This window comes from Gopherus flavomarginatus, chromosome 4, assembly GCF_025201925.1.
Source record: "Gopherus flavomarginatus isolate rGopFla2 chromosome 4, rGopFla2.mat.asm, whole genome shotgun sequence".
NCBI lineage: Eukaryota > Metazoa > Chordata > Testudines > Testudinidae > Gopherus > Gopherus flavomarginatus.
In genome coordinates this window covers 147,985,294-147,997,926 of record NC_066620.1, presented here as the reverse complement: position 1 = coordinate 147,997,926, position 12,633 = coordinate 147,985,294, and the positions used below count along the sequence as shown (strand labels likewise).

Genomic DNA, 12,633 nt, shown 5'->3' with positions numbered 1-12,633 from the left:
CAGTAGCCTGTATTAGTGAGTGGATGAGCCACTGCATTATGGACTAGCTGTAGTTTCCTCAGGACATTGAGTTTCATTCCTCATACTGTTCTAAGGAACAGTAGTTGAGCCTGGAGGTAACGAGCTACTGGACCACTATGGGCAATCTGTGCCTGAAAGAATCAGGGTTAGTCTTCTAGCCAGCCACAAGTGGAAACTGGTGTTCATTGCCACCATTGCTATTTGAGTGTCTAAGTGCAGTGCGAAATCTAAAATGACCCCCATGGCTCTGAACTGGTCTAACAGTCTGAGGGCAGATGCCTTCTGGTGGGACCTGTAGTAGTGAAGGGGAGCTTTTCAAAACACTTTCTTTTCTTACCAGCATTACCTCAGTTTTGTCAGAGTTCAGCTTCAGCTGCACTTCAACTAGGTGCTGGCCTGAGCCAGGCATTTGGAAAGCTGGGGGAGGCTGCTGTTAATGTTGGATAAAAGGGGAGTGTAGAGCTGAGTATCAGTCACATGCTTCTGGCTGGCATATTAGCCCGTCATGTCTCCCTAATTTCTCCCAGTGGCTTCATGTAAATACTGAATGAGAAGGGAGAGAGATTTGAACCATGCAGGATGCAGAAGAGGGTCTGGTCGTGGATAGAATGACCAGCTGTCCTGATTTTATAGGGACAATCCCAATTTTTTGGGTCTTTTTCTTATATAGGCTCCTATTACCCCCCACCCCTCTCCCAATTTTTTGCATTTGCTGTCTGGTCACCCTAGTCGTGGATGAACAACTGCCTATAAGAATTTTTTCATTTTAGTCATCAAGGAAAGACGAAGCTATTGCAACACATTGCCATTCACTCCTGCAGCCTCTTGGAAGTAGGGCAGGAGTGTCTATAGTATCAAATGCTGAGACTGAGTCCTGTAAGATGAGGATGGGTGTAATGTTGTTGAAAGACAGGAGGAGTCCATCCAGTATAACAGCAAGTGCTGGGTATGTGCAATGGAATGACTGGGAGGCATTCAGGATGTTGGCAGTCGGGGAGATAGCAATGGCAGACAGTTCTTGTGTATCTTGTGTATCTTGTGTAAGTTAGGTTGTTGAGGAAAGGAACATTAGAAACTGGGTGGTAATTTGCAAGAATTCAGTGTTGCCAGCTCTTGTGAATGTATTGTAAGCATCACAGTGTTTGATGTTTATTCTGAATGCCTCAGCTCCTGGAATGAAAGTCATTGTATGATAATTTCAGCTTTCATTTAAAAAAGAAAGTAAGTTTCAAGTCCTCCTGGTGGTGGAGAAAAACTTGAAAACATTAAGCAAGTGCAACTTGAAGGCTCAAACCAGAGGGCAAATAGAAATAACGCCAAATTTCTTTTTTCCAATATTTCTTGATTTTTAAGCCAGTCTCATGCTTTTAGGGCCTGACTTATGATTTTTGAAAGCTTCAGATTGACAGTACTGGGACGCTAGTGATAAATGCAGATTTCTTTAGTACTGGCTGGACAGTTGCATGTGTTAGATTAAAGAGCAGCAACACCAAAAGAAGTAGTGCTTGAGATACCTCATCCTGAGGTTAGCAGAGTAGAGAATTGCTTTGAAAATAAAAAAATTAGATGGAAAATGTAATTTGCTCTATGGTGCAAATTAGAAGAATGTGCTTAGAGTGTAACTCCCGGCAACAGGAGTGTCTGTCAGCGAAATAAGCTCCCAATCCAGTTTACACTGATACATCCCTGATTCTGAGCTTCCAATATGTACTAATGAATAATGAGCATCTGCCTAAGGTAAGACATGAATATAATCTGTCAAGACAGCTCCCAGTGTTTTCCATTGTCCATAGATTCAGTAACTACTAACATTCCACTGGAAAGGCCTAAATTAGAAAGCGATAATAAAATGACTGGCAGTCAGAGGGAGAAAACATCACAAGGATTATTAATGACTGTAAACACCTTTTACCATGAGTAAACCCTTCTAAGACGTTAGATAATTATAGAATAACCCATCCACAATTCTGAAATATCACTTTTAGGAAATCTTCTGTTTGGTCAGTAATAGTGTAGTAGCAGTGAATGACAAGCCAAAAGGATCATATTATAGCTTGTCACAAAGACATTACAGATAACTTGCCACAGTGACAATGAAAGTCAAATCGCAGAAGAGCAGAAATTTTATTTTTGGCAGTAGTTACTGTTAATGTCACCTCACTTAATGTATACCTGTATTCCCACACACAAACGTAATAAAGTTGAAGTTAAAGTTGCAGGCATGTATCAGTGATTTGCAGGAATATTACCTCTCAGACAATCTAGTCAAAAAATATAAAAAGTTAGAAATCCAGGAAACGCAGTGTTAAGATAGTACTTCTCAAGCATTGTGAATTTTGCCTCAGGCTCTGCATGATCTGAGGTGAACATCACAAGGTAAAAGGGATACATGAATTTACAGATCAAAGATATAAGTCCAGGAAAAAAAAAATAAGAAGAATTTATCATGCTGCTTTTATAAAAGATTGATTAAGACCTAAGGATTTAGAATTTCTTTGGAAAAATTAATGAGAGGACTACAGATCGTAATGGTTTCCAGTTAACATTTATAACAGAGGTGTTACTAACATGTAATTTTGGTACAGATAGACTGCAATGGCATGGGCATCCTGTTGTTTACATCACCTCTTAATGCTTTGTGTTAATGTATTGACTGTGTATAGTACACAGCATAAACACATTAAAGGTAGTCATGATATTATGTGTTATTTTAGAGGAAAGAATTAAGTAAATGTAGTGATTGTCTATGATAGAACATTGCAACCTTCAGGTCCTTTATCAACCTCATTTCCATGCCAATGTACCTCAGCCCTGACCCACAAGGCAACGGTGATAAACTAATCTAGCGTCAACGCTGGCTTCTTTGATTGTCTGCTGAAACTACTTACAAGGGTATCAATGTATGTTATGCTGTATTTTGACTTACGGGCACGGGCACTTCTTTATTAGGAGCTGAATGGAGACCTTCAATAGGACCCTATACAGCAGTGAGATGATAATTTTGGATTGCTATTAACCTGACCTGGACCTGGACTTGAACCTGTGACCTGGAGCAAATGAGTCTGTAACAGATGAGCAAACCCCCTGAGCCATCCAGTATTCCTACTGTATAATCCATGTATAATCCTTACAGTATAATCCAAGACACTGCACATCACATGACCTGTATAATGTAATGGCTAGGCTCTGTTTCCAGAAATGAGGGTTAAGTGTTGGTATATTAGGATCAATTCAGAGAAGGTTTTAGTTTACTTGCCAGTAGGTCACGTACTGCTTAGGGGCCTAATCCAAAATCCATTGAAATAAATGAACATCTAATGGGGCCCTAAAACAGCAGATCATTTGAATTATCTACACAATTTTTCTATTCCGGGGTGACAGACAACTGCTCAGTGAAAAATGAAGGTGAGGGAGAATCAGCACATCCAGTTCCATCAGTGAGAATTATTATTACACTGACTTCTAATATAATGTTATAATTGCTGCTTTGGACAGAAAAGTGTATTTACAGTTTCCACACTCTGACACACATTCGGTTTTTTGCTCTCTCATTTCAGAATTTCCCAAGGCGTGGCAGCTCGCTGAATGTTTGTGCTTTCTCTTATCTTGATCATGACATCATACAGTGTGACACCACTGGAAATGTTGCGTTGTGTTGGATATGATCAGGGCTTGAGTTGTGCCGGAATGCTCCAGAACACCATTCCGGCACTCTTTTGGGAACTGTAACAGTGTTCTGGTACTATCACTTCTGGAAGTACTAGAAGTGCATTTCAGCACTTTTTTTTTTAATATAATACCATGAGCCACACCTAATGCAAAACTGTTCACTTCTAAAATATACTAGAGACACTGCCCCTCTGAATTTCAGCCACTAGTTTGCAACCAGTTAGGGGTATTCTCATCTAAAGCTGTTCGCCTGACAGATGTGACCAATCCTGAGAGCAGTCTGGGTCATTGAACAAGCAGGAAATGTCTTTAGTCCCAGGAAAGAGTACCAATGAAAAACATCACAAATTTTCTCTCTCTACTTTTCTCTGATGAGATGCAGTTGTGTCCTTCTAGTATGTTTCTTGCCACCTTGTTTACATATACAACTCAGAGCCTATGTAACCTATTGCAGTTCTGAGGATACAGGCAGAGCTCTCTTCAGAACTCTTAGATTCTTGCTGCTATCTTTATACAGTGCCTAGCACATTTTGGACACTGTACTAATATAAATATTAACACCCCTATTTCCCTGAGAAAATATTGGCAGGAATTGCTGATACAGTAAAGCAAATCATCTGCCCAATTCCTAGGACTTGTGAGCATTGTCTCAGCAATACTTCCATCTCCACCTGATCTAGCATCAAAGAACCAGGCTAGACTCACCAGCTCGGAGGTTCACGTTTGTCCAGTGAATTACTACTGAATCGCTAAGCTGGCCTAGCCCATTCATTGCATCTCTATGTGAAATCGAAGGATGTTAATTGTGGCTGGATTCTTGGGACTCTCCCACCACCATTTACAAGGTACTGATAGCATGTGGAGAAGATCAGTGGCAGGGAGACTGTAATCAGTGCTATTTTGGCATTGGGAAGTTCTTTCAAAGTTGGTAAATGCAGATACAGCCTTTCTTCCTCTTCTGACAGTCAGTTGTCTCCTGACACTGCACTGATGCACATATGTTCTCATTCAACCAGAAATTATGGTCTTAATGTTGGGTTTACTGGTTGAGTTTATATGGCATGTATTATATAGGAAGTTAGACTAGATTATCATAATGGTCCCTTCTGACCTTAAAATCTACACATCTATGATCATATTTCTCTCTTGATCTTTTCCAGTATAGCATTCCTTTTTAAAATTTTCACAAAATTTACTATTTTTTTCTTTACCATTGGCTAAACATAGGCCTTTTGAAAGTGAAAGATTGATAGTGCTGGTGCAGACCACTGCTTTGCAAGCTTCCCCACATATCTCTTTCAGTGCTCCTCAGTCCTGACCTGCAGCATTCCTCTGTTTCTGTCCTGGGCCTCTCTTAAGTGCAGGCTGCAGAAGGTGGAGAGTTGCACCAACTTGTAAGGTAGCTTTTCAATGGGAGTAATTGTCCACTAGTAAGTGGGAAGAGACTAAGACCACCTTGCTCATTTTCACTTTGACATTGGAACACAGACTCCTGAAGATGAAAGGCTGATACCAGCATTGCCTTAATCCAACACACTATCCACTCCCCAAACCAGACTTTATCCAGAAATAAAACTTGTTCATTTCAGAACCATTTTTGTCATCTGAATGAAAGCAAAGTAAAGAACTCAAATGAGAGAATTTGCTATGGAGAAGAATCTGTGAATAACAAAGCAAGGGCAAAATAGCAGGTGCAAGAGGAAGAGAAATGAATTTTGGAAAGGATTTTAAAATGGAGGCCTAAACCTGGGTCCCATTAAATTCTGTGGGAGTTTTGCCATTGACTTCAGTGGCAGTTGGATAAGGTCGTAATTTTGCAATAGCTGAATCTAATGCAGAAGATGATGGTAGTAAGGGAGATTTCTCAACATCTAGTAATCCCACTGTGCTTGAATTTCTGCATGCATGCAAAGCACAAAGAATGCTGCAAAAAGAACAGGAGTACTTGTGGCACCTTAGAGACTAACAAATTTATTTGAGCATAAAGTTTTGTGGGCTACACTTCACTTCTTCAGATGCATAGAATGCAACATATAGTCTGTTCTCACTCAAGCATGACCAAATGTCTGGGTCAGTTCCCAGGACTCAGACCCCAGCACTTCTGTGAAATATCAGTGAGCCGGAAAGACATTCTGGCTGTTAATATGCAGATGAACACCCAAGCGTCTCAGACGTGTGTTTACACACATGTACTGTTTCATATTAAACAACAGATTTTGTTTTGTTATATCAGCATTGTTTGGCTGGAAAATGCTCACTGAGAGGTAAGCTTGCTTTTATAGACAGTCTTTGAAGAGCGTGGGTGTGTTTGTGCTGGTGTGTGTGTTTTGAAGGAGCTGAGGGGGAACAATAAAGTTTTGAAACTTAATTATAGTAAGACGATAACCTGACGAATGCTACATATAAAATAATAATAATGTTGAATATTATGGAATGTGCAGCACAGCAATCAGAGCATTTATAAATAAATATGCTCTTGAATCAATGAGTAGTATGTTACCCTTACATAGATTTTTCCCAAGGGTAATGAAAGTCAGGGCTTCAGGTTGGTAAGAAAAAAAAATACATAAAGTGTGTGAGGGTATCTGTGTGTGTAGGAAGCAGCTGTCTGTACAAGAAGATCAGTGGCATTTCAGTGATGAGTTTAAATTGCACTCTTGATCCCCATATAATGCCATCTGAATGCGTCTCCGCCTCTGTTTAAAAGTTTACACTTGGCTGACATCACTTCACAGTTTTTCGGAGGGTGGTAACAAGGTGTGATTTGAGAACTGTCAGTCAGATGAGTTTAAATTTAACCAAGCTGACAGTAGTGCTAGGATGACAGCACCTTATTTGATGAAGAGTTCAGTCTGCAGCAGTTTGAAGCTGCCCTACCTGGCTCCTCATGTTTGTGGCTGGCATGGCTGTTGACACAGAAGCAAGCAATTGTCAGATGTAAGAGAAGGGTAGCACAAATCAGTCTAATTTACTTTACCTAACGAGTTGTGAGCACTAGTCATGCAGATTCTCTTTGGGAGACTGACTGACTGGCAATCGGGGTAAGTAATAAGAATTAATAAAAACAAAAATAATCTCAAGGTGTTCCAGATTATCCTAGACTCTTAAGAAGACGAATCCCAAATCCAGTGTATATATAAAAAACAGGAATCCTGTTCAATACAGTAACATTTCAAAATGTGGACTTTATACAATAGAGGAAAATAGCTATAAGATCAATACTTTAGTTTTCCAGAGTATTCATTTTTATTAGTCACTATCTTTTTTAGTTTAAAAATGTTCTCTCATGTAAAAAGTGTGCTGCAAATAAACTATATTAATGTATCTATTTGTGAAGAAACATATGAATCAAGGGTATATTGCCCCATAATTCATATCATTTTGCCTTTTTCTAGATAGCATTGCTACACTTTTGATTTTTCCATTATAGTACTTTTTGTTGACCAAGTCCTCCTTTGGAAAGAGTGTTGTCTTTTTTTGCAAAACACATTCATTGTATTGGAGACATTTGAGAATCTGAAAAGAGCAGCTAAAGGAAGAAAAGATGTGACATCCAGGAGAATCCTTAAAATATCAAGAGTTTAATGGTTGTTAGAAAGAAATAAAAGCTACATAGGCACCAACTCCATGAGTGCTCTGGGACTGGAGCACACACTGGAAAAAAAAACAGTGGGTGCTCAGCACCCACCAGTGGCTGCACTGATCAGCTCCTCCTCCTTCCCCCAGTACCTCTGGCCAGCCAGTGGGCCCGGCCAATCAGTTCCTCACTTCCCTCCCAGCTCCTCCTGCTTGCAAGGATCGGCTGTGCTCAGAGAGAGGGGGCAGAGCAAGTGCAGGGTATGCTTAGGGGAGGGGACAGAACAGGGTTGGAACAGGCAGGGCAGAGGTGGGGCATTGGGGGAAAGAGTGTTGTGGGGTGGTGGTTGGGGCAGGGCAGGGGTGGAATACCCCCTGGGGAAATTAGAAAGTTGGCGCCTCTGAAAAGATATATCTGCATCCAGGAGACAGGGGAGTGAACAAACAGCCCATGAGTCAGCTGCTGGGAAAACATCTTCTTCATAGCAGATAAATATGCGGAATGCAAAACTATTATTTATGTTGCATCCTTTGTTCAAAATACGATCAAATGATTTACAGTGAGAGAAGGAGTAGAGAGAACTTTGTACAGATTTTAATGTACTGATGTGCATATTAGTAGGAAAGGAAACATGCTGCACTGAAAGTGATTGGATTAAAAGAAGAGAATTGCAATATGAGCATGTAAAGTGCCATTTAAGAGCTAATTATGGTTATTAAATATTAATAGTGTAAAATATTTCTGCAAAATGCATGGTCTTTATTATGGAAGTGTCAGTAGTGAGTCCATAATTTGGGTTATGTAGTGATTTCCACATAAAGCAGCATTAAAATCCTCCCCTTTTTTACATTATACTGTGTAGTAAGAAGTTGTGATGGGTGTTTTTCTTGAAAGACTTGGCAACATTTTTCGTGGGCAGGTGAGGAATGGAGTTTGTCAGTTGTAGAAAAAAAAATGGTGATTCTTTATTTATAGTATATGTGCCTTGTTATCATGGTGATGGAAATTCCTTGTTAGAGATGCAATTTTTCTTTTATCTAGACAGTAACTTAACTTGATCGCTGTTATTAATGACCTGTTGTCAGATGTTATATCCTTTCTATTTTGTTGTTTTATTTAATGTTTGTGGGCTTTATATAGTTGATGGGTTTATATATGTTGATTCCTTTGGAAGCATTTCAATAATCTACTGAATATAAAACAAAGAAATTCTGTGATTTTTGTCATTTTCTTATGAATAGTATTGCCACTAAAAGATGCTTCTTCCCCAGTGTGACATGAGAAGAACATTAATCAAGCAATGGTTTACTTTTGCAATATGTCCTGGAAGTGCCACGACAGTGAGCTGTCTGTATGGAATGATGTCATCACCAGCTCCCTTCAGGTCTTTGAACATCCCTGAGATTTGATGTTTCCCCAAATTTTCAAACTTATTTGGCCTGTTTTCTTAAAATAATCATTCTTATGCCTTTTCCTACTTGAGTCTTTGTGTAGTAATGTGACTGAGCAACTAGTCTAGTAATGATCACAGAGGAGGGCCTGTACAGAAAGCTACATTTTTGACAGTTCTTTGGGCTTAGTATGGTAGAAACTGAATCCAAAGAGCTTTCTGACTTTGTCACCGAGCAACCATACACCTTGTTTTGTTCACTTCCAGATACAAAAATGTCCTAAGGCATATTCCTCACTGACTGAGTCATGCATTTGCTAAAATCTGTGGACATCTTTCTGGACATCAGTATCGGACCTTGTCAAGATTCATAGCACTGAATCATTGCTATGGGTCTGAATTACTAATTCATGAAGTAGGACTGTCATCTTTGATGCTTCGGTGACGAGAGGGTTGGCGGGGGTGGAGGAGGACTGTTTTCAGAACTGAGTGCTCTGTGGAGCCATGTTATTACTGGATCTGTGGTCATCACATCTGGCAGGCTTTCTTAGAGGGATGCAAGAAGTGAGTATTGCTTTGCTGACCTGCCCAAGGTAGGTACAGTGACACAGTGAGGACAAATCTGAATGTAAAATATGTAAAACCAAAATGAATTCTCATATACTTTCTTTAGTTTGTGATGGAATAAGTTTGAATTGTCTCATGCTTCAGCATTTACCAGAGGTCTAAGGAGAGCAAGAGGGGAGGGTGGATATTGATCCTGAGTCTAGTGATAAGAGCATGTTACTGGAAGTCAGGACTGCTGGGTTCTGGTGCTTTAATGAGGAAGCACTGTTTGGAGCCTGCTCACTGGCACCAGGGAATTGGTATGAAGCACAAATCGCATTGCAGAATTCTTTGTGCGCAATTTGAGAGTGAGAACACAGCATATAATGGGTTTTACTGTAGCACTTAGGCAGCTGTTGTCTTTCTATTTACAGCATATGTGAACGTTTTAAAGAGGAGACTCTAGATGTGCAAGGTGGACAGAGTTAAATATTACTGGGAGGGGCATATACTGATGTCTCCCTGCCCTAGTGCAGTAACTCCCAGCTGGGCGGGGGGGCGGGGGGCTATGTTGAGGTGGAGTTTCCACCTATCTGTTGCCCTGGGAAAGGGTCATTTGTCAGAGTAAGTATAAGAGGGTTGTTCCTCTTCCCTTTCTCACCATCTGCTTCTTTTGCCTCTCCTCAGGAGAGAGGAAAAGTTGGTCTCTTGATCATCCAAGCTCTATTTACATGAAACATGCTTTTCTGAATTGTGAGTAATCCAGTCCATAGCAGCTAAGGAAATATAAAGGGTCCAAACATGGGAATGCAGCTCATAGGTCAGTCAATACATTTCTGAAAAGGAGGTAGATGAGAGGATGACTTAGGAAATGTAAATAGCACAGTAGAAAGACATAAAAATTGATGGCTGGATCCATTCCTTAATATGCTTTTATATGTGATTCAATCAGTGGAAGAGGCAAGAATGAAAATGCATTATAGCAGCAGTGCTATTACTGTAAATCACTTCAGAATCACAGAGCATGACAAGCTGAGAAGGCTCATGGTGTCTCAAGAAAGAATTCATTGCAGTAATCAGAAAAAAGAGCAAGATGGGGGGAAAAAAGCTAAGACCAAAAGTGAGTACAATCTCTAGTGTTTTACTTGCTAGTAGGGTAACTTACCTGAGATCCTTTGCATTTAGTGATGGTGCTAAGCGTCTGCTGAGCCACAAATAATTTGAGAATTTGTAAACATTTTTATGGCTTCTAATTATGTGGTTAAAGCTTGCATAATAGCTACATGGAATTTCTTTGTAAATCTCCTTAGAAACATTGGTTGGGAAAATGTTCACATTGTGCCTTCCTCAGAGATTCACCGTGAAGCTCTCAAAATCTCACTGATGTCACTGATTTTTGTGAAAGGAGCAAAAATAAATTCTCTGGCCATAGACATTTTAAGATGATCAAAACCTGTTACAGTTGTAAATGTGCAACTTTCTCAAATGCATGAGCAGCCAAATTAGAAGTAAGGATAGGAACAAATAAGTGACTGTAAAACTGAGGGGGAATCTAACATGCTCTAACAAGCAAGCAAATAGGTGGTAATGAAGAACAGTGAATGAGGAGAAACAGTAATGAAGGAACGTGGAAGCATCAATGATGTGTTATTAACGATACAGCTACAGCTCTGGCTGGTTCATCTTATTTAAGCTTTGAAAATCCTCCCTTGATAGAACTTATAGACCGACCTATTTATTACAACCATTTGCATTTCATGGCCTTTTTAATATGGCTTATGTAAGGCTAAGATTTAGTCATGGGTATTTTTAGTAAAAGTCATAGACAGGTAACGAGCAATAAACAAAAATCTACTGCCCATGACCTGTCCATGACTTTTACTATAAATATCCCTGGCTAAACTTTAGCTACTGCTTAGACCCTGGGGTGCTTCTGCCCTGGGGATACCAGGGTGAGAGGCCATTGGGGCCAACGGCTGGCCCCTGCTCCCGCGTGGAGGCTGGCTGCCCCCAACTGGCTGCTGCTCTGGCAGCCCTTGTGGTCAGCAGCAGTGGCCGCTGCAGCTGGCCCCGGGGCCATCCAAGCATCTGTCCCTGGGGCTGCTCCAGCAGTGGCCTGCCCTGGCCCCAGTGCGTGCTGCTGCCACCCTGGAGCTGCTCCTGGTAAGCGGCGCTGGGCCCGAGCCCAAACCCCTCTCACACCCTGCACCCCAACTCACTGCCCTGAGCTCCCTCCTGCACCCCAACCGCCTGCCCTGAGCCCCCTGCCGCACCCTGCATCCTTTCTGCATCCCAACCTTCTGCCCTGAGCACCCTGCCGCACCCTGCACCCCTTCTGCATCCCAACCTTCTGCCCTGAGCACCCTGCTGCAGCCCTCCTGCACCCCAAACCCCTGCCCTGAGCCCCCTGCTGTACTTCGCACCCTTCCTTCACTGCAACCCCCTTCCCTGAGCCCCCTCATACACTCCGCACCCCTTCTCTGCCCGAACCCCTTGTCCTGAGCCCCTTCCTGCACACTGCGCTCCCTCTCACACCCCACCCCAGCCCTGCATGCAATTTCCCCACCCAGATATGGCCCTTGGGCCAAAAAGTTTGCCCACCCCTATTTTAGTGTCTTCTCTGGTGGCTCAACATCTTCCTCTTTCTCTAAGTGACTTGCAGGGTTCCATCTTTAGTTACCCAGACTCCACAGGGATAGGTAGGTTTCCTCACTGCACTTCTCTGCATGCTCAGCCCCTTGCTAATCTCAGCTGCTCCCACAGTTTGTGCTACCACCTTTATGATGACATCTTGCAAATCTATTGTACCGCTTCACTTCTGACCTGTCAAACTCTGTCTAATCTTGCATGTCTACCTGCCTTTCAATTGATTCACTGTGGATGCCCCTCCACCATCTCACTTCTTGATATTGCTAAAATCAATCCCTCCTTCATTTCCACAACCTAAAACCCTAAACCACACCTAAGTTCTCTCTTGTCTTGACTGCTGTAGCCTCCCACTTTCTGGCCTTTTTGCCTTTTACCTCTCCAGTCTATCCAAAAAATGCTGCAGCTATAATCTTCCTCTACTGCCCCCAACTTTATTCCCACGCCTCTCATCACTTCACTATCTTGCTCTTTCTTTCTGCATCCAGTGTTCTTTGTCTTCAGCTGTAAGTAATTTCCGAACACAGCCCCTTCCTATGCCCCATCAAGGTCCCTTTGCTGTCCCCAATATTTTTTTCCCCTCCCAATTGTCACCTTTTCCCAATCTCGGCTGACCAGCTAAATGCCCAATCCCTTCCTGGTTTGTATTGTGTCTGTCCAAGATAGACTATAATTTCCTTGAGGTGTGGAGCTGTCTTACCTATGTTTTGTGAAGTGCTATGTGCACCACTACCCCCATCCCCCATTGGACTTCTATAAACAATAATTTTGTAAAAGGTGTTCT

The 12,633-nt window shown here is 41.6% G+C and overlaps 1 protein-coding gene across 8 annotated transcripts in view; it reads left to right on the top strand.

Annotated features, from left to right (window-relative positions):
* The window catches only part of ANKRD6 (ankyrin repeat domain 6), a 176,670-nt gene that overhangs the window by 108,755 nt on the left and 55,282 nt on the right, over positions 1–12,633 (top strand). The window contains exons 1-2 of one of the 8 annotated variants that reach the window (XM_050949260.1): positions 7,503–7,527; positions 8,130–8,186. The exons of 4 other annotated variants lie outside the window; for them this stretch is intronic. The gene's annotated coding sequence lies outside the window, so the exon portion shown is untranslated. Of the gene's footprint in view, positions 1–7,502; positions 7,528–8,129; positions 8,187–9,098; positions 9,251–12,633 lie in introns of those variants that run through there. 3 more of the 8 variants (XM_050949265.1, XM_050949264.1, XM_050949261.1) reach the window with 3 other exon arrangements.